At 49.6% G+C, this 22,641-nt stretch overlaps 1 pseudogene; it reads right to left on the bottom strand.

Annotated features, from left to right (window-relative positions):
* Window positions 1-13,890: 13,890 nt before the first annotated feature.
* Window positions 13,891-22,319, bottom strand: LOC144109866 (uncharacterized; annotated as a pseudogene).
* Window positions 22,320-22,641: the final 322 nt, after the last annotated feature.

Raw genomic sequence — 22,641 nt, 5'->3', positions numbered from 1 at the left:
GAGGCCAGGACAGGAGTTTTGCGGACTAAGACATATACAGCCAGGTACCACGAGATAGACACGTTGTGCGTTGCGTGCGGAGAGGAGGGGGAAACGGCTGAACGCTTGATACTTTTCTGTAAAGGGCTTCACCCTACAGTGGAAAGCAGCGGGGCTGATTTATCCAAGGCATTGGGGTTTAAGGACAGAGAAGGCAAAGTAGATTTTAAGCGGGTAGAAGTAACCAAGCGAAGGTTATCTGACTGGTGGATAAAATCAAGACTAGTATAATTTCATGTCATGGCTAGGTGGCTTGAGCCACCGCCCGATTTAAAGAGTTCAGCCTTATCCATCCATCCATCCATCCATCCATCCATCCATCCATCCATCCATCCATCCATCCATCCATCCATCCATCCATCCATCCATCCATCCATCCATCCATCCACCGATCCATCCATCCATCCATCCATCCATCCATCCATCCATCCATCCATCCATCCATCCATCCATCCATCCATCCATCAATCAATCAATCAATCAATCAATCAATCAATCAATCAATCAATCAATCAATCAATCCATCTATCCATACATCCATTTTATCCATCCATCCGTCCGTCCGTCCGTCCGTCCGTCCGTCCATCCATCCATCCATTTTCACATCCATCCATCCATCCATCCATCCATCCATCCATCCATCCATCCGTCCGTCCGTCCGTCCGTCCGTCCGTCCGTCCGTCCATCCATCCATCCATCCATCCATCCATCCATCCATCCATCCATCCATCCATCCATCCATCCATCCATCCATCCATCCATCCATTCATCCGTCCGTCCGTCCGTCCGTCCGTCCGCCCGCCCAACGTTGTCAATAGTCGTCTGCGCTTTTGCTATGAGTAAACGTGGAGAGATGGACGCCCACCTCGAACAGCGTGCAAATATAAAATTCTGTGTGAAGCTTGGCAAGACAGCCACACAGACGTATGAGCTCCTTCGTGACGCTTACGGCAACGAGACATTATCGCGGCCGCGAGTTTTCGAGTGGCACAAGAGGTTCGTTTCGGGGATAACGTCGGTAGAAGACGACACAAGGCAGGGACGCCCTTCAACCTCACGGAATGAAAACAACGTGGCTCGGATCAGGGAAATTGTGCATCAAGGCCGCACCATTACAGTCCGCATGTATCAGATGCTTTTGGCATTAGTGAAACAAAATGCCACCAAATTTTGCGTGAGAACTTGGGGAAACGAAAGCTGAATGCCAGACTTGTGCCGCACTCTCTCACACAGGACCAGAAGGGCAAGCTAGCATCAGTGAGCGCTGATTTGCTCTCCGAGGCAGAGAAGGAGGCTGCATTCGTCGACAGCCTCATTACTGAAGACGAAACATGGTGTTTTCAATACGATCCTCAAACAAAAAGGGAGAGCGCCAAATGGCGGTCCACAAACTCTCCGGTGTCGAGAAAGGTGCTGCGACAGAAGGCCAAAACAAAAACGATGCTGATAGTTTTTTCGATGCTAGAGGTGTCATAAACAACACGTTCGTCCCACAAGGGCATACGGTGAATCAGGAGTTTTATATTCGCGTGCTCCAACACATGCGTGATGCACTGCGACGCCGTCACCCTGACTTATGGGCATCTGGACAATCGAGCCTTCTCCACGATAACGCAAGGCCGCACACTGCTCTCAGCGTGACAAAATTTCTCGCCAAGCACAGCATTACGGTACTTCCCCATCCGCCATACTCGCCTGACCTCTCCCCATGTGATTTGTTCCTGTTTCCTCGCGTGAAGAGTGTGCGAAAAGGTCGCTGAATCGGGTGCGTGGGGGCCATTCAAGACGCCACGACAAAGGAGCTGACAGCCTGCTATAAGAAGCGTTTTCCAACTGTTTCCAAGACCTCAAGAAGCGTTGGAAGCTGTGTATAGACTGCAAGGGAGACTATTTCGAAGGGGTGCTGCACAAATTATTTCAATGTTAAACGCATTTTTTAATGGACTCAGTCTCAGGACTTTACGGACAAAGGTTGTATGTCGTGATTTCCGGGGCACGGTAAAAGAAATGATAAACTTTGTTACGTGCTCCCCAACACGTCTAAATTTGTTCGAGGCATTTCAGAAAGAAGATCAAAGCATAAACTTGCGAAACTTTGTCCCATGAGGTGGACGCTCAGGGCCACTTCACTGAGGTCGGTTGTTCAGAATTGTAGCCACCTCATCTCGTTTCTTCATGGCCTAGTATCACACTTTGAGGAACAGGCTAGACAACTTTTTCGGGACACTATGTACTTTATTGCCATGGTGCTCACCAGCGACCTGCCCTCCGCTCTCCTCGTTCGTGCCAAAACCTCGCCCTTAAATCCTATTTCCCAGTGTTCTGGGGACCATTTCTGTAACCAATAGGAAATGCGCTTGTCACACATAAACAATCAGGAGAATTTCGTTCAAACTGAAGGAGCCAATAGCACGCCAGTGCTCACGGGGCTGTTGTCTCCCGAGCTTCGCGCGAATTCCACAAATATGTTACGCATTTCCGCTTGGTTACAGCACAGAGACAAACAAGAACGCCAGCGGGAGCACAGGGAAGGCGAACACCCAGTCCGAACCACTCGCGCTGCCCTGGTCGTGCTTAGCCCCCCCTCCCTCTGCTGCCCGCTCTGAGGCATCCGGTCCGTTACGCGCGGTCCGCCGTTAAAAGTGATGAATTTACACGCGACCCTCTCTCGAAACCCCAGGTCTTGCGGCCTGAACGGGACCTTGCAAGGCCAGGTCTTCTCACTGCCTGTTAACCGTCGTTGGCGCCATCGCGCATTTGATTCAAAACAAAACCCATTTCGGCGGCGCCGGGATGGCGGTTTGTCGAAGAACCCCGACAAAAAGCCATCACACACAAAACCAAAGGGGCCAAGCTACCGTCTTCGGGTTGCGTGCGTGATGGGTCCCCCAGCAACAGCCCAGCATCTCAACTTTCTCGAAGACCATTAGCGACTATAACAAAACTCGTTATAGCCCCTGATAACTGGGCTCCTTTTTAGATATTTTCTTACCAGGTTATCTCGAGCGCTCAGTAGAGAAAAACTGGTGCATGTACCAAAATAAAGTGTGTTAACTTATTCATAGTTTTATCCTTCTTCGGCGTATGCACTCCAAAGCTCCATGCTATAACAGATATTTAAAGCGATTTTCTAACCAAAAGTAAAGACTTTTTCGAACTGCTGTGTACTTATTAATGCCCCATTGGACAGCATAGAAGACAGCTGCTCCAGCATATTAACGAGCACTGAAGTCTACTAAATACACCTTCTTTAAAGTAACTCTCCTGAACATTCTGAAGACTAATACAAAATGCTTCTGGAACATAAAACCTGGAAACACCAATAAAGTGTCCTTATTGAGCACACCGGCGAACCTGCTCCCGGCCACCTCTGTGCCACTATACTAAATTATAGTTTCGTTAAGTCATTTCCTTTTTCATCCAACGTTATCTATCGTCCCGATATCCAACTGTGCGATCATTTCGCGATGGATCCCACCATGTTCGAGTTGCAAGGCATCATACCGATTATCGATTTGAAACTAACGTCTTCTAGTGGAATTGATTGTATATTTATTTATTTATTCAAATACCCTAAAGGCCCTCCGGGGAGGGCATTACATAGGGGGGACACACGAAGCACTTTGACACACTTTGCTCGAAACAGAAAATAGAGAGAAAAAAATACAGACATCATTTTGAAGTACAGTTATAAATAATAACAACAACACGATAGTGCAAATAGAAAGCGTAAAAATTCAAACAGCTGGGATTAATAATACAAAAACAACGCAGAACGAAAAAAAAGAAAAGAACAGCTGAAATAAGGCAGTGGTATTCAATGGAACACAAAAGAAGGATTACTAATTCTACAAAAGTACAGTGGTGCCCAGGTGCGTCACATTCTGATGCAGCATTTTGTGAAATTTTTCCGGGTGAACTTCGGTAGCAATATCTGATGGTAGGTTATTCCAGTCACTTATGGTTCTAGGTATGAACGATTGCACGTAAAGTGATGACTGACAGACTGGGCGATTGACTTTGTAAGGATGATAACGGCGAGGGAAGATGTGGCAAGGTGGCTGAAAGAAGTCGTCATGCAAAACGTTGTGATAAAGCTTGTGAAACAGAACTAGCCGAGCGTGTTTTCGTCGTAGTGATAGTGGATCTAATCAGGAACAACTTTTTAAAGATGTGACACTGATGTACGGGGAACAGTCCGAAAAAAATGAAGCGAACAGCACGGCTTTGCAGGAATTCAAGGTTACTTATGATGTAATCCTGGCTCGGATCACAGATTGCACATGCATATTCAATTTTAGGACGGATTAAGGTGGTGTATGCGAGCTTTTTTAAGTGTGACGGTGCTTGCCTTAGTCTCTGTTTGATGATTCCGAGTGAGCGATTAGCAGTTGCAAGAGTAACGTTGATGTGATGATGCCATGTTAGATCGGTTTGAAAATTTCCTCCTAGGTATTTGTATGTGGTAGTAAGCTCGACAATATTGTTATTGTAGAGCGGTTTATTGGCACGTTGGAAGCGCCGGCGACGAAGACCTTAGCACACGTAATCTACGAGCCAGCGAGGCGAGAGACTGCGACACAAGCGGCAGCGTTCCAGCATGAGCATACGACGGGCTTCTTTTCCTCAGTAAACGGGGGCACAAGCGCTTCGTCGTCGTTGGCGTCGGTGCTGGATCATCATCTTCGTTCCAACTGCCCGGGCGGAAAGAGAGCCATCCTGGCGACTCAAGGCGAGGAGACGACGAGGGGGCTGTATTAAGGCTTCAAACGACTGACATGAACGACGTCGCGGCCATGGCGGCGATGGTCCGAAGAAGGTGTCACCGCTTCGATAATGTACTTGACAGGTGACGTACGCCCTAAGATGCGGTAAGGGCCGAGGTGCTTGGCCGAAAATTTGGACGTAGCCGGACCAGAGAGCCATACCAGTGACCCAGTGGAGAAATGAACAGCGGGCGTGTCTTGATCGGAATCATGGTAGCAGAGGCCTTGACGTTCGGCGGTGAAGGAGCGAGCCAACTGGCGGCACTGCTCAGCATGGCGGGTAATATCAGAAAGGGAAGTATATTCCGAGCTGTCGGGATTGTAGGGAAGGATTGTATCTAACATACAAGAAGGTTCGCGTCCGAATAAAAGAAAGGGGAAAAGCCCGTGGTTGCTTAAGAGGCGGTGTTATATACATAGGTGACGAACGGAAGAACCTGATCCCAATTAGAGTTGTCGGAGCGAATGTACATGGTGATCATGTCCTCAAGATTCTGGTTGAATCGTTCGGTGAGGCCATTGGCTTGAGAGTGGTAAGCAGTAGTCATGCGGTGGACTGTGTGGCACCCAGTGAGAAGCTCGCGAAGAACTTCAGACAAGAAAACACTCTGGAAAAATTGCAGCGCAGCAGTAACAAATACGAGACGAGAAGGACGCAAACACAAGCGCTGACTAACAACTGTGTTTTATTGCTCTGAGCCAGCCTATATAAGAACTGGGTACAAAACAACAAAACAGAAACCAACACATCACCTCACGCATTCGTGGCACGATTATCGGAATTGTCTCCCGTTCCTCCAATCTTTCGTCCTATCATTGGTGTTCAGAAATGACATTTCTTTTTCACTAAGGCACACGGAGGGGTTGCTGACACACTTATCTGCGCATTTTGATATCGCCAGAGCTTCTGCTATCAACCTCGTGGTGGTGTCCCGACACTTACGAAGAATAACTGTGCTTTCAAGGGCAGGGGTGCAGCCTTTGCACTGGCTACAGTGTAAGGCGAGTTCCCCTGAGTTTGGGTTCCTTAGGTTCCTTTTGTGCTCTTGTAGCCTTGTGTTCAGACATCTCCCTGTTTGGCCTATATAGATGCTGCCGCACGACAGGGGAATTGAATATACGACATCTTTTTCGCAATCGACGAGACGCGGACGGTGCCTCGTCATGCAGTCGGGCTCACGTTCGGTGTCAGAATTTACTCCTCTGCACAACTGATGCAGTTTCTTCGGGGCCGAGAAGAAAATATCAATTCCCGCTCTGTTTCCTATCCTTTTCAGTTTGTGTGATACTGCATGTAGGTATGGTATCACAGCTGCCTTTGTTCGACGTTCATTTGTGGTGGGCCCATTTCGCGATTGTTTCAGTATGCCCTCTGCAACAGCAATTAGGAGATGCGCTGGATATCCGGCTTGCTCAAGACGACCCACTTGGCTTCGAAAGGCTTCCTCTTCCTCTTCCTCTTGTGTCGCGCCCGTACTAAGCGATATATGCCTTGGTGTCCGGGACCGCAAGATACGGGAACGATGCGCTGAGTTTGGCATAGACGAAGTGTTTAGGTTTGTAGACGATTTTCTTGTAATCTTGAACGACGAAAACGGTTGTGCGAATACGCGAGTGCCCGAAGTTTTGACAATGTTTTCAGAGTGTCTTCGACCGTTGGAGGTGACTCATGAGCGGCCAGCCAACGGCCACATTAGGTTCTTAGATTTAGGACTGTACTTTGGCTCTGATCACGTTTGCTGGGCCTGTGAGCCGAGGGGTAAAAAACCAGTCCTCCCGTATGCCTCAGCGCACTCAAAGCTTGTGAAGAGGGCCATTGTGAAGTCGTGCTTTGTGAGCGCTCTTGAGAAAACATGTGGGCACCGTAAAGAGGAAGCCTTTCGAAGCCAAGTGGGTCGTCTTGAGCAAGCCGGATATCCAGCGCATCTCCTAATTGCTGTTGCAGAGGGCATACTGAAACAATCGCGAAATGGGCCCACCACAAATGAACGTCGAACAAAGGCAGCTGTGATACCATACCTACATGCAGTATCACACAAACTGAAAAGGATAGGAAACAGAGCGGGAATTGATATTTTCTTCTCGGCCCCGAAGAAACTGCATCAGTTGTGCAGAGGAGTAAATTCTGACACCGAACGTGAGCCCGACTGCATGACGAGGCACCGTCCGCGTCTCGTCGATTGCGAAAAAGATGTCGTATATTCAATTCCCCTGTCGTGCGGCAGCATCTATATAGGCCAAACAGGGAGATGTCTGAACACAAGGCTACAAGAGCACAAAAGGAACCTAAGGAACCCAAACTCAGGGGAACTCGCCTTACACTGTAGCCAGTGCAAAGGCTGCACCCCTGCCCTTGAAAGCACAGTTATTCTTCGTAAGTGTCGGGACACCACCACGAGGTTGATAGCAGAAGCTCTGGCGATATCAAAATGCGCAGATAAGTGTGTCAGCAACCCCTCCGTGTGCCTTAGTGAAAAAGAAATGTCATTTCTGAACACCAATGATAGGACGAAAGATTGGAGGAACGGGAGACAATTCCGATAATCGTGCCACGAATGCGTGAGGTGATGTGTTGGTTTCTGTTTTGTTGTTTTGTACCCAGTTCTTATATAGGCTGGCTCAGAGCAATAAAACACAGTTGTTAGTCAGCGCTTGTGTTTGCGTCCTTCTCGTCTCGTATTTGTTACTGCTGCGCTGCAATTTTTCCAGTATGCAGAACCAACTAGCCAGTCACTATGTTTTAAGCAAGAAAACACTGTCGCGGTCAGTGAGAAGTTCTCCAGGAGCGCCGTGACGCTGGACAAAGTGATGAAGACGGAAGAAGGCTACATCGCGAGCAGTAGCCGCAGGTAGGGCAGCGGTCAGAGCATACCGAGTGAGGTGGTCCACGGCGACTATGATCCAGCGATTCCCAGCGGTCGCGAAGGGCAGTGGCCCGTATAGTTCGATGCCCACAGGATCGAAAGGGCGAGCCGGACACGGTATTGGCTGTAACGGGGCAGTCGAAGGGCGAGGTGTCGACTTCCGCTGCTGACAGGCCGTTCAGGAGCGAACGTAGCGACGAACGAAGTTTTACATGCCCCGCCAATAGTACCTCTGGCGTAGTCGCTCGTACCTTTTCAGCGAGCCAGCGTGAGCGCTCTGAGGATCGGCATGGTGGTGTTCACAAAGCTCAGTGCGGAGATGTCGGGGAATCACGAGAAGCCACTTGCGGCCATCTGGACGATAGTTGCGCCGGTACAGAAGACCGTCGCGAAGGGCAAAATGGGAAGCCTGGCGACGAAGTTCTCGAGGGAAGGAGGCCGTAGAGGGTGCACGAAGTACGTCGAGCAACGATGAAATCCATGGATCTTGGCGTTGTTGATGGGGCATGTCCATGGTAGTGAGCGCTGCGAGTAGGGATGCAGATATTGGCGAAGAGGGCGCAGGAGAGGGCAGTGGGGAGCGGGACAAGGCGTCGGCGTCGGAGTGCTTGCGGCCCGATCGGTAAACTACGGTGATATCGAATTCCTGAAGACGGAGGGCCCAGCGGCTTAGGCGCCCTGAGGGATCTTTGAGTGAAGCCAACCAGCACAAAGCGTGATGATCGGTGACGACGGTGAACGGACGGCCATATAAGTATGGGCGGAATTTTGTCAGAGCCCACACTAGGGCGAGACACTCCTTTTCCGTCGCGGAGTAGTTCGACCCAGCTTTGCTGAGGGCACGTCTGGCGTACGCAACGACGCATTCAGCAAATTCGGGCTTGCGCTGGGAAAGGACAGCACCGAGGCCGATTCCGCTTGCGTCGGTGTGCACCTCAGTAGGAGCACTGGGGTCGTAGTGTCGAAGGATAGGTGGTGAGGTTAGAAAACGACGGAGCGCAGCATAAGCGTCGTCGCAGGCCGAGTCCCACATAGACAGGTCAGCGGGACCATTAAGGAGTTTCGTAAGGGGCACGACGGTAGATGCGAAATTGGGGACGAATCGCCGAAAATAGCAGCAGAGACCCACAAATCGGCGCAGCTCTTTTATAGAAGTTTTTTTATGGAAGTCAGCCACAGCATAAAGTTTGTCAGGATCTGGCAGGACGCCGTCTTTGGAGACGAGGTGGCCGACTACTGTCTACTGCCGGGCGCCAAAGTGACATTTTTTGAGATTAAGTTGAAGACCAGCACCGGTGAGGCAGCTCAGTACATGGCGCAAGCGTTTGAGATGCGTCGGAAAATCGAGCGAAAACACGACATCATCAAAATAGAAGAGACAAATGTTCCACTTGGGGCCGCGCAAGATGCCCATCAGTCATTCAAACGTTGCGGGAGCGTTACACAGGCTGAATGGCATCACATTGAACTCATAGAGTCCGTCAGGGGTGACGAACGCCGTTTTAGGACGGTCGGACTCAGCCATCGGGACTTGCCAATAGCCGGAACGGAGATCGAGGGAGGATTAGAACTCGGCGCCTTGCAAGCAGTCAAGGGCGTCATCAATACGTGGTAGCGGATAGACGTCTTTGCGCGTAATTTTGTTAAGCCGGCGATAGTCCATGCAAAATCGTTTCGAGCCATCCTTATTTTTCACCAGGACGACTGGGGATGACCAACGACTGGCAGATGGTTGAATAATGCCGCGTTGTAGCATGTCGTCAATTGCTCAGTTATGGCGCGGCGCTCAGGAGGCGACACACGGTAGGGGCGCTGGCGGAGAGGAGCATGGGTGCCGGTGTCAATGTGGTGCTCGACAGTGGTCGCACAGCCCAAAGAAGTGGACTGGTAGTCAAACGATGAGCGAAACTGGCTGAGGGGGCAAGGAGCGGCGCGCGGTGAGCCGTATCGAGAGTGCGGTCAATGGAGCAGTCGAAAATGTCCGAAGACTGCGGGTGATCTGGAGTAGCGCGACATAGGGTGAGGGCAAAGACGTCCGCACTGGAGGAGGTCACATAAGTGTCCAAGGAAGAGATCAAGTCAGCGGTTTCAAATTGGCCGAGGCACTCGCCACGGAGCAGGGAGAGCGCGGAGAATGAGGTGTTAGAGACGAGGATGGCGGCAGCACCGTGGTGAATGTCGATGACGGCGAAGGGAAGAGATATGTGTCGGCGAGAGGCAAGGACGGGCGAAGTCGTGAAGAGAATAGTGGCGTCAAAAACAGAGGCGGCGCAAACAGGGACGAGCACGGCATTGGGGGGGGGGGGGGGGTGAGGTATGTCAGTGCCCTCAGTTACAACAAGCTTAGCAGCACGGCGAATCGGAGGCTTGTCGAAGGGCGCATCGCAGAGCGGAGGGAAGACGACGCGCGCACGGACACAGTCAATAACGGCACTGTGGAGGGATAGAAAATCCTATCCAAGGATGACGTCATGGGAGCTTGCAGGGAGGACTAAAAGTTCGACAACATATAAAAGATCGGCGATGAACACGCGGGCTGTGCAAGCGGCAGAAGGATGAACGGGCTCGGCGCTGGCTGTACGGAGTGAGAGTCCAGAAGATAGGGGGGGGGGGGTACTTTGCGAAGCGAGCGGCAGAAGTTTTGGTGAATTACAGAAACGGTGGCCCCAGTGTCCATAAGCGCAAGTGTCTTGACACAGTCTACAAACACATCAAGAAGATTCGGCGGAGAAAGGCGAGGACTTAAGCGGGACGATGAGTGCGCAGTTCTTGCCCCAGGAACTGCGGCTGCTAGTTTTCCGAACCGGTGGGGACGTTGCGACGCCTCATGTGTGACAGTGAGCGGCGGCGAGGGGAAGGCGAGCGGTGGGAAACGTAGGGCTGGCGACCGAGCTCGCGGTCAGGAGAGGTCCCCTGAGGTGGTGGTCCGAAAGGTGGGCGAAGGGTGCGGTCTACATCGGGGTAGTCCGGCAGAGGGTGGATAGGCGCATGAAGAGTGCGTCGACAGAGGCGCGCGACGTGACCCGGGCGACCGCAGGTGTAGCATATCGGTCTAAGTCAGCTGGGCGCCAAGGGTTGTAGGTGGCGGGTGTGAAGCGGTTTCGTGGAGCAACAGGCGCAGGCACCGCTGGAGGAACGTACGCATAAGCCTGCGGTCGCGGTGGTCGTGTGACAGCTTCGACATACGTGAGAGGGGCGGGAGCGGGGGCAGGCGGCACGGCACCTGGAGGACCGTAGCTCAACGGGGCAGCAACAGGGGTTGGCGGGATCGGGGGAAGGCCGACCTGGGGAGCCAAGGAAGCTGGTTGCCGAAAAGTAGGGAGTGCATCGGCGACCTCCTGCGTGATAGCGTGCCGGATCTCAGCGCTTAGGGCGGGCGGTGACTGGTTCATTAAAACTTCCTGTTGGGCGAGTTGGTTGTTCATCTTGATCTAGAAATGTTCTTTTGCGCAAATAAAACGACACACGAGAAAGGCGACACGCACACACAAGCGCAAACTGTCAACTGGCTTTATTGGCGGAAGGCCACACCTTATAAAGGCCGAAGGGTGGGGTGATATACCATGAAAAAAGAAAAAAAGAAAAAGAAAGAAAGAATGAGATAACAAAACAAGGTGCGAAAAAGCCACTAAAGCAGAACGCATGCGCGGGCAGACATGCGTAGGACATGAAAAGAAACATTTGTGAAAATTAACAGTTAGCCGCTTTAAAAAAGGCGATCTCAGCCGCGAACAGAGATAAAGAAGGTTCGCTGATGCACTCGCCACCAAGTTTCTTTATATGATAGGCTTCTAGGCTAATCCGTGCCGTCTTATCTCTACTCTTGCCAAGAGCCTTCGTCTCTTCAAACCGGGCCACACATTCTTCACAGTTACTAACGTGCGCAACCAAATGCACGTATTTGTCCTCTCGGTTTTCTAAATTTTGGGCGTGTTCCCTCAGACGGTCATTCAGACAACGTCCAGTTTGGCCGACATAAAACTTTCCACAAGACATCGGAATGGAGTAAACCACTCCAGTGGAACACCGAACGAACGGTTTCTGGTGCTTCTTCAGACACCCACGTTTTTTTGCGTCACAAATGCGTGGGCAGAGCTTTCCCAATTTGTTGGGAGCCGAGAACACGACAGGTACACCGTGTCTGCTTGCAACTTTTTGAGGTTGTGCGAAATTTTGTGGATATACGGCACGACCTCAGGCCTTGGGGCCTTTTGTTGAGTTTCAACAATTTTTGGCCCTGCTCCACGTTTGGACTTCTGAAGAATGGCCTCGGAAACGGCAGTCAGAACCGACCAGGGGAACCCTGCAGCCAAAAGCCGGCTTATCTGATGATTAAAACTGTCAAACATTTGATGTGGACACGATTTTTGGAGAGAAGATTCCATACAAAGCGAAGCTATTCCTCGTTTTATAGTCTTGGAGTGCGCCGAGTCATACGGCAACAACTCCTTTTTTGCACGTGGATAATAGCCCCAGCAGTCGTGTCCTTCAGAGAACGTTAATCTGAGGTCTAAAAACTGTAAAACCGAAACGTCGGGCAGTTCATGGGTAAAAGTCAAACCAAGACCATGTCCGTTAAAAGTATCTAAAACTTCACCTACTGTAGAGGGGTAGGTGAAGGTCTTCTGCTTTTTTAAAAGTACTAAAAAATCGTCTACATACCTAACAACCTTTAAAACTGTCCCGCTCTCCTTAAAAGTCTGCTCCAGCCGCTTATCTACCTTAGCTAAAAGAATATCGCACAGAATAGGAGCTACGCAAGACCCTATACAGATGCCATTTCGCTGCAAGAAAGGCTGGTCGTTAAAAACAATAAAAGTAGCATTCAAGTAAAACTGCAAAAGTGCTAAAAAGTTATCTACAGACAAGCCTGCTGAGTTCTGGAACGACACGTCGCCGTTTTCTTCAATGCATTCCTTAACAGACAGTAGAATTTGATCTTTAGGCACGGAATAAAAAAGGTCTTGTATGTCTATGGAAAAACCAAAGCCAATGTCTTCATTAGACTTAACAAACTCTGCTACATCGACTGACTTTTTGGTAAGAAAGGGATCGTCCAAGACAAGGCATTTTAGTTTCTTTAGCAAGAACTGGCTGACGTTTACCTGCCACGATCCCTCTTCACTGACAATTGTCCTGAACGGAATCTCCGGTTTGTGGGTCTTAGCTGTGAAAAGTGTTTAGGCTGTTTCCCCTGCTATTAGTAATGTCCCTGGCGAGTGCATTCAGATTTAACCTCTTACAAAGTTCGGTGAACTTCGTCGTAATTCTCACTTCCCTTTTTTTGACTGGGACAAAGTTCTTATGTACTGCTACCTGCGCTTTCTCATTGTAAAGTCCCTGCGCTAAAACCACAAACCCGCCCTACTTATCCGCTTGTACAAGCATCAGGTTCTTGCTCTTAAAGAAAGACACCACGCCACTAAAGACATTGTCACTGTGCAAGTCCGGATCTTTTGGAGGAAACTTCCGCAAGCAGTCCACACCTTCAAGAAGGCAGCGGTCGCGGTCCTCATCTTTCGCCTTCAGTGCCACTTTTCGGTTGAGTGCAATCAGTTCATGCGCTGGAACATCGTGTTGCAATCCGAATTTGGGACCCTTCTGCAGAAGATGCAGTATATTCTCGGGAATAGACACACCCCCCAGGACTACTACATTTCTTTTCTCTTGTGTCTTTTTCTTCTGTCCCAAGCACAAAAGCAACTGGTTCAACATCCACTTCCACGTGCACTCCGTGAGTCGTGCAGCTTGCCGCCTAAGAGATGTTAACTTCCTCATTGCGAGCCATTCTGGGTGATCTTTTAGACAAACCAAGCGCAGCCAGTCTTGAAAAAGACGAACTTGCCGCCAGAGTTCCGAGCACAGTAACCTGCACAGTCGTTTAACATGCCCCCACGAAGGTTTCACTGGGCCGAAGAGGAACAAGTCCCTTCCGGATGCAGAAGGCGTAGCGTCTTGCCCGGCATGTCGCGTTCACGATGTGACTCAGTAGACGGTCAGTGATACAAGAAGAGGTAGAAACACAGAAAGGAGGGCCCACTGTATAAGAAATAAACTTCATTAAAACTTCCTGTTGGGCGAGTTGGTTGTTCATCTTGATCTAGAAATGTTCTTTTGCGCAAATAAAACGGCACACGAGAAAGGCGACACACACACACACACAAGTGTGTGTGTCGCCTTTCTCGTGTGTCGTTTTATTTGCGCAAAAGAACATTTCTAGATCAAGAAAGCGGTGGCTGGTGTTGGCGAGATAGGAGCGAGAGCTGCCGGGCGACCTCGTCCCACAGGAAGTCTGATGGTAGCAAGTTAATCGGGGTTGATGGCCAGGCCGGAGATGTCGGCAGGCGGGGGAGGCCTACGAGCGCAAAGACGTTGCTTGCGCAACTCGTCGAAACTTTGGCACAGGGTATACATCGAGGCAACGGTGGTGGGAATCTTCGCCAACAACATCTGAAAAGCATCGTCGTCGATACCCTTCATGACGTGCTTGATCTTGGCAGCCTCTGACATAGCCGGATCAACACGCTTGCAGAGGTCAGCTACATCTTCAATGTAGCTGGTGAAAGTCTCGTCCGTGTGCTGAGCTCGGGCGCGCAAGCTTTGCTCAGCGCGCAGTTACCGCACGGCGGGACGGCCGAAAGCCTCCGCAAGTGTGTTCTTTAGAACGGCCCAAGTAGGAATGTCGGCCTCGTGGTTGCGGAACCAGAGGTTCGCGACATCGCTGAGGTAGAAGATGACATTGGTAAGCTTGACGCGGTCGTCCCAGTTGTTATGACGGCTCACCCTTTCGTACGATTCCAGCCAATCTTCCGCATCATGGTCGCTGTGGGCACTGAAAACAGCGGGGTCCCGCTACCGGATGGCACCGGAGCAGGTGACTGGCTGCGATGGGGCGGCGGGATGTTGACTGGCCTTGGTAGTTGACATCGGGATGGTGCGGCTGCGAAGGTCCACGGTGACGGGGAAAAGGGGAACGCAGCAACCTCCACCAAATGTAGAAGTGTTTATTGGCACGTCGGAAGCACCGGCGACGAAGACTTAGCACATGCAATCTACGAGCCAGCGAGACAAGAGACTGGGACACAAGCGGCAGCGTTCCAGCACGAGCATACGACGGGGTTCTTCTTTTTTTCCTCAGTAAGGAAGGAAGGAAGGCCCCAGAAGGAAGGAAGGAAGGAAGGAAGGAAGGAAGGAAGGAAGGAAGGAAGGAAGGAAGGAAGGAAGGAAGGAAGGAAGGAAGGAAGGAAGGCCTCAGACGTTGCTGGCACATACCCACTACGGGGGAGTGGCCAAGACACAGGCGGTTAATTACTGGATACAGGAAAGTTTTGACGGGAAAAGCAGTGGCAATAGTATGTAGTCTGATAGATTGGAAGAGGGAAGGAAAGGGGTCCAGTTAACTTGGAGATCGAAGACGGGACAATTGCTTAATGTGCATAATAGTACACAATGCCTGTAATATTGCAATGTCGTACTGACTGAGAGCGGGAAAAATAAATTAGAATGGGAGTCGCTGCGTTTCTTGAAGAAAATTTTGCACAGCAGAGCGCACACTCCTGTCGCTTCGTCCAAGCAAAGAAGCGCCAATGGAAAGAACAACCGCGGAAGACACAGGCAAGCCCACTTGATGAAATGGAATTTGCAAAAGACGCTTCCTCAAATGAGAAAAGCGGCGGCAGAACAGCAGGAAGTGATTTATTGTCTCAGGTTCGGCACAAAAAGGGCACAGTGGGGAAGCTGCCAGGCCAGATCTGTGAAGGTAGAAATTTAGAAAGGGAACCCGGCAACGCAAGCGCGTGAAAGAGACCTCTAGTCTGCGTGAGCACCAGTCTTTACTACTCCAAGGATGCAGAAGATGCTGATATTAGGGAGATGATGTAAGAGCCGAGGCAGCAAATTCCTGAAATATTGTGTAGCTGCGAAACCTCACCGCAGCTGTATATGCACATGATGGTAGGACAGCAATAATTGGGCCGCTGAGAGAGGCTCTTGCTAAGGAATCTGCAACCTCATTTAAGTGAAAGCCCATGTGACCTGGTATCCAAAGCAACCTTACCGAATTTAGATGGAGCGGAATCAGGAACTTAAAGAGGCGCAATGGCCGAGGGTCAGTGGGTGAGGATAAGGAAGGGCAAATGGACAGAGAGTCTGTCATAACCACGACCTGGGAAACGGTAGATTCTAATTTTCGTAAGGCTAAGACTACTGCTCATAATTCAGCCAGAAAAATTGGAGAGAAGTCAGGAAGACGGATAGAAAAAGACCAATCCAGTGAAGGTGAAAAAATTCCCACACCTGCCTTTTCGCGATCCTGCGAGGCATCGGTAGCAATAAGAACATGAGAGGGAAAGGACCTTAGGTGGTCCTGCAATAGACCCTGAAGAAGCGGGAAGGGCTGCAGCTTTGCATTCGATGAGAAAATGTCATCGAATTCAATCTGGACAGATGAGGAGTTGTTATATATTTGGCGGACATCTGTGAAATGAATATTTATGCGATCAAGGAGGGACTGCACGTAACATATCTGCGGGGTATGAAATCGAGACCAGGTAGCACTAAAAAAGGCGGAAGGTTGACTGAAAAATATTATACTGGAAGCGTGAAGAGGTGAGTCGCACAATATTAAAAATGTTTGAACTGTTAAAAGGCGAAACCTAGCTGATAACTAAGGCATTTGCGCCTCAAGGTGCAGAACAGCATTGGCGACATATTTTGGAAGCCCCAGACAAAGGCGCAACGCCTCACGCTCCAAAGGCACAAGAGGGCGAAGTTTATAGGCAGGAGCTCCTGCGAAAAAAACACACCCGAACTCCAAAACTGGGCGGACGTACATTTTATAAATCATCAGAAGCGTATGCCTTCTCATGCCTGACCTAGCACTAGAAAGCCTACGGAGGATGCCAATGGCCCGAACTCCTTTTGCAGAAACTTGCTCAATGTGTGGCCGCCAGGAGAGAGTAGAGTCGTATATTACACCGAGATACTTCACCGTCTGAACTTGAGGTATTATGTTATTTCTATAGACCAGGCAGATATTTACAGGAACAGAAACTGGAAATACTCACAATGCGCAATTCTTCACATTAAGGGACAGATGAATTCTTCCTAGCCAGTTGTCAAGAACATTGAGGTAATTTTGCAGGGTTCGATAAAGAGTGTGAATGTCATCTGCTGATGCAAAAAATGCAATATAGTCGGCGTACACTTAAGTTTTCACATTTTGAATGCATGGAATTGAGCTTAGAAAAATGTTAAAAAGAACAGGTCAGAGAACTGATCCTTGCGGAACACCTCTTGTCTGTGGAAATCTCCTTGAGGAAACACCATTTTGGCCTCAGAAAAATTCTCTATTTTCCAAAAAAACAGAAATCCAGGCTACAAAATAGCTTGGGAAGTTGAGTTCCTGTTATCTTTTTTTTTTATTCGAGAAGTGTGCCATGAGGCATAAGTTGAAAAAAGGAAAGGGGGGAAGGAATGCACGGGATTGAAAGTTAAAAGAAGGAGTGAAGAACCGTTGCACTGAGGTATTCGCAGAGGTTAATAGTTGCGGGCACATACCGAATAAACGAGGGCGCAAGCGCTTCGTCGTCGTTGGCGTCGGTGCTGGATCATCTTCTTCGTTCCATTATCTATAAAATATGAGGTTAGAATGCGGGAATAGGAACGCGTAAATGACATTCACTTAGATTTGGTATAGTTTAGGGTCATTTGCCAGTCAGAACTCCACATATTAATGCTTGTTGGTCAGTTTCAGTAGCAATTTTACGGTAAATAACACAGTCATCGGCGAACAGTCTTACACGGGACGAGATGCAGTTAGGCAAATCATTAATATATATTAGAAAAAGCAATGGACCAAGCACCCTCCCTTGTGGAACGCCGGACGTGACTGGAATAAAAGAGGAATTGTAGTGGTTTATATTCGTAAACTGTGTTCGGAATGACAAAAAATCTTTTATCCATAAAATGACTTGTGTGTCAATGTTAAGATGTTCTAGTTTCGTTAGTAGCCTGTGGTGAGGAACGCGGTCAAAAGCTTTGGAAAAGTCCAGGAATATGGCATCCACCTGGTTGCCGACGTCAATACAGGATAGCCAGTCATTAGTAAATTCCGCTAACTGCACATCGCATGAATATCTCTTGCAAAAGCCGTGCTGGTATTTGTAGATTATGTCATGTTCTTCTAGGTGTGTTATGATTTGCGAATGTATGATGTGCTCCAGTAGTTTACAGACGGTACTAGTTAATGAAATGGGTCGGTAGTTAAAAGGGGATGTGCGATCGACAGATTTAAAAATTGGCATTACCTTGGCTAGGCGCCAATCATTAGGCGCACAGCCGTATAAATGGCAAATTTAGGCGGAATGCTAAATAGTATTGTTCTATCATCATAAAATGCATATTCTCATAATAGTATCACATCAAGGTGTACTACTGAAGACTGGATGAATGCTCTGGTCATACCAGTACTTAAAGCTGAAAACTGAAAGGGTTTTCCAAACAGGGTTCTGGCGAGAAATGTGAGCGTTGTCTGGAGAACCCTGTAATTTCAGAGAAACCGAAGAAAACAGGCATGCAGGTCTCACCCTGTCGCGGCAAAGCTTTACGTACATCAGTAATGAATTTGTCCCCGAATGGAAAACTCTCCAAGGTGTTGCCCTATCAGAAGCAGGGCAGGATACTATTCGCCGCCTTGAATTGAATTTCCGCGAGCGATTCAGACAGATTGAGTGGAATGAGAAAGAAGAGCTAAGAAAGCTTGAGATGAGGTATATGGGCGGCGGGCAGGATGGCTCTACGTCCGAGTTAAAGGACAGAGACCATGCAGACCTAGGCCCTGATGATCAGAGCACTGGAGAGGTTGACAACAACTTCCCTGAAAATGTGACAGAGGTAGTAGGCCAGAATAACAAGCAGGTCAGTGAGATCCAGATAGCAGAATCCTCAGAGGCCCTATCAATTCAGATTGAAAAACAATTGTCAGGGAAAGCAGCGCTCGAGATTGATCTATTGAAGGATACTGAGAATGAAATGGGGAGAGAGAAAAGTTGCGAAAACACGAACGGTACATCCAGCGCACTTTCAGAGCGCTGCCGAAAACAAAGTTGCATCAGTTGTTTCTGGACAAAGCTAATTTTGAGCTGGTACTGGGGACATAAAATGTCCACCAATCAAGTGAGACCAGGTGTGCTCAAGACGAGGTCCTCATGGAGAGCTTGGGTCACATATTGCCCGCCAATGGGGCGTTTGTTCCGAAGTACAGCGGTAGCGATTCCACAGTCAACCTTAATGACCTTGAAGAGTGGGCCGCTTCGGCGACAGGGTTTGTAACACAGAGTGTCTCAGCACAAATGCTGAAATGCGCCACAAAGAAATCCTGCAGTCGCGGCTCGTTTTTCGGTGGTAATTAGGATCACTTGAGGATAAAAAATGGCAGTCTGCCAATCACCGCCAAACTGGATCAAATAGGCTTCGTGCCATCTCCGCCTCCTAAGCAGCCATGGAGGGTAAGGCCGATATTGTGGCAGCGAGTGCCCAACGGTCAGCTTTTGTGGCAGGTCGAGTGACGCAACCAGGCCGGCCTCGGCAGGCGTGAATGTTCCCGTTCAGCCTACGTGGTTTGTGCACGGAAGCGTTCGATGATGTCAAGACTTGTGCAAGAGACTATGAGGACACTCAGCCTGTGTTCGTGAGTGTTGTGTGCGGACTTGCGAACCGCTGTGAACAATGTAATAGTTGTGTGTGCTTCTAATGTGGACTCTGCGCAGTGCGTGATGTTGCTGCCCGTTCAGTGAACTATACAGCAGCATGCGCCAATGCTGTGCTTTAGTTTTTTTTTATTTGTTGCTTTGCTTGGTTCTCGAAGGGTCGAGTATCCAGGAGAAACTGTGCCCCGGGAGGGCTGACATTGGTGAATTGAAAGTGTTGCGGCCTCTTTGTTAGTAAGCATAAACGAGCTGATAGCAAGCTCGGTTTATACTCTTAAGGGGGGGGGGGGGGGGCTTGTAAGGCCGCCGCTCTTTTCCAGCTGCGTAGCTTTGCAGGAAGCAGGACGCCGGCACACGCGGAAGCCGCTCCACAGTACAAGCGAGAGCCCCCGAGTGCATACGAGGAACGAAAATGGTCGCTTGACGCACAGACCCCCCCTAACGACGTAGGCTAGCATCGGAGAGGCACCCGCAGAGTCCCGCCGTGCCTCGTGAACAAAACCGTATTTCCAGGAGGGCAGTGACAGGCACCTGTCATGGCGGACCAGCCGTAACCAACCAAACCATGGAAAAACAGGGACGATCCTTATCTGGTTTCCCGGAGCGGCAGACAAACCCCTTCATGCTTATTAGCTGTGTCCCGCCCTAGGTAAGGCGGCAGCTTCTTGGCCCTTTCGCTCCCTCTTCTGTTGCTGACGGGCGACGCGAACCGATGATGGGTGGCGGTGTGCCTGAGGCAAGTCGGATGAGCTCCGAAGGGAGAGCGTGTGGATACTCTCACTTGAGAGAGAGTGATGGCGTATTTGTTTTTGATTTAGTTTGTGTTGTTAACGAGACCCTGGGTTTGAGGCTAAGCCCAACCCACTGGGTAGTCCCTACTCGCATGTTATTGTTGATTGGAGAATTGATGCTTAGGGCGGGCCACTGAAAATGACCGCCCTTAGTACTTTGTTAAATAAGTGCTTAAAAGCGCATGTGAACGGAGGCAGTCCAGTCCAGTCTGAGCTGGGGCTCCATGCTTAGCATGTAACGTGATGCTACTTAGGCTCCAACCTGCCGGGTCGATGAGTAAAGTAGCGCAATGCTTGTTCTTTTGTAAATTCAGTTCTGCTTTTTCCAGTTTAACTCTCTGTATATGTATGCTGTAAATATATGCTCTGCTGTCATCATCTACAAGCTCGCCTACTGTCTATCTTCCAAGCCGAATGACACTAGAGGAAGGGTTCGTAAACCTTCCTCGAAGAAACGAACGACCGTTGAAATTCTACTAACACTATACGTTCTTTTCTGGACCTTGTCTTCCTAGCGTAAAGGAGCCCTGGTGAAATGACTATGACTCTAAGCTCATCTAAAGCCGAATTTTCGCATAGCAAAGAAAATGCGAACAGGGTTACAGTGTTCTGCAAACAATGCTCACATTTCTCGCGTTCAGCTTGTTTATTTCTTTCATATAACAGCAGACACCACACGAGAAAAACGCAAGAAACTATGAATGAAAAGACGAAAGACGCGACTTTTTGCATTTTGAAATACACAGCAGACAACGGAGTTTGGTGAAGTGGTTCTGGTTGGTGGAAAAAATTTGTGTGCAGGGCGTGCAACTGTCTCTTTGGGAGAACACCTTCGCTGCGCTGCACGGGAGTGGGAAGAAGAATTAAAGAGATAAGATAGAGTACGGGTCCGGATGCGGAAACGGCGGCAAGTGCACGGCACAATGCGGCAGAAAGAGCGCGGTAGACGGGAACGAGTTACTGCGGGCACGCACCGTGGAGCGCGCGCTGGTGAAGTCACAAGACGCACATGCACGCACTGCGCACAATAAGTCTTAATGCAGGAGGAGACGAGGTGTGGACACACAACGAGTCTTTGTAGAGGCTCTGCGGGCACTCACAGTGGAGCGCGCGCTGGTGGAAGTCGGAGGCACACATGGGCACAATGCACGCAAAGTGTGTGTTCACAGCACAAAACGGTGGGGCGACACTAGATGCGCCTGTGGATGCCCGCCTGACCGACCAAGGACACGAGAGCGGACAGGGCGGTTTTCCCGACCGGTGTTTTGGGACATGGCGTCCGTGCTTCCGGTGCCGTCACTAGCGCGTAGTTCGGAAAAGGGGCATCCAGTTACCCAATGGAGATCGGTGGGCGTGCTTTCGGTAGCTAGAACAGCTGTACCACAGACTCCTGGAAGCATGCTAAGGACATATTCATTCACAAAACGGGCAAAAAACGAGGCCTTCAAAATCTTAGATGGCTCCAGACTCCTGGAAGCATGCTAAGGACATATTCATTCACAAAACGGGCAAAAAACAAGAGCTTCAAAATCTTAGATGGCTCTATACCCCAGACTCCTGGAAGCATGCTAAGGACATATTCATTCCCAAAACGGGCAAAAAACACGATTGAAATCTTAAACCTTTTGTAGTGCAGCGGTAAATTCCAAGGTACTCGATTACTGCTTGACGAAACGGACGCTGCTCTAACGCTGCCACTTGAACATACGACTTGAAAACTCTGTTGAAGCGTTCAACTTCCCCGTTCGCTTGAGGATGATACAAGGATGAGTGCAGAAGGCGGATGCCACGATCTTTTAGAAATTGCTCAAACTCTCTAGACGTGAACTGTGGCCCATTCTCACAAACGACTTCATCCGGGTAACCTTCACGGGAAAATACAGAAAGCAAAAACTTTGTGACTGTAGTGGTGGAGACGTCGGAGCTGAAGTGTACCTCGGGCCACTTCGAAAAATAGTCCACCAGAGTAATCGCAAACCGACAGTCATGCGGAGCTCGCTCCAGGGGTCCCACGATGTCGAGTGCTATCTTTTGCCATGGACCGTCTGGGAATGGCACTGGCTGCAGTGGTGTAGCAGATACTTTGGCGCTCTTGTCTGCTCCCTGGCAGATGCTGCAGGTCTGGATAGCGAGCTCGACTTGCCGATCCATGCCCGGCCACCAAAACCGCTCTCGTAGACGCGCCTTCGTCCTGACAATTCCGGGATGGGCCTCATGTGCTGTGGCGATCACTTGCGGAGTCAGTGCTTCTGGAACAATAAGACGCTCTCCGTGGAGCAACAAGTTATCAACAACGGACAATTCTTGCTGTACCTTGCCATATGGCTTAAGTTCAACCGGAAGCAATTTGTGCGAAGACCACGACGACTGGACGTAAGAAATGACTTGTTGTAACGTGTTGTCTTCAGCTAGACTCTGCTGGAATTGCTCTTTGGTGATGCACGATGGCGCTTGAATGAATGCTACCACTTCG

Source organism: Amblyomma americanum, chromosome 11 (genome assembly GCF_052857255.1).
Source record: "Amblyomma americanum isolate KBUSLIRL-KWMA chromosome 11, ASM5285725v1, whole genome shotgun sequence".
Lineage (NCBI taxonomy): Eukaryota > Metazoa > Arthropoda > Arachnida > Ixodida > Ixodidae > Amblyomma > Amblyomma americanum.
The sequence above is the reverse complement of the archived record's forward strand: the minus strand, read 5'-3'. Positions and strand labels throughout refer to the sequence as shown.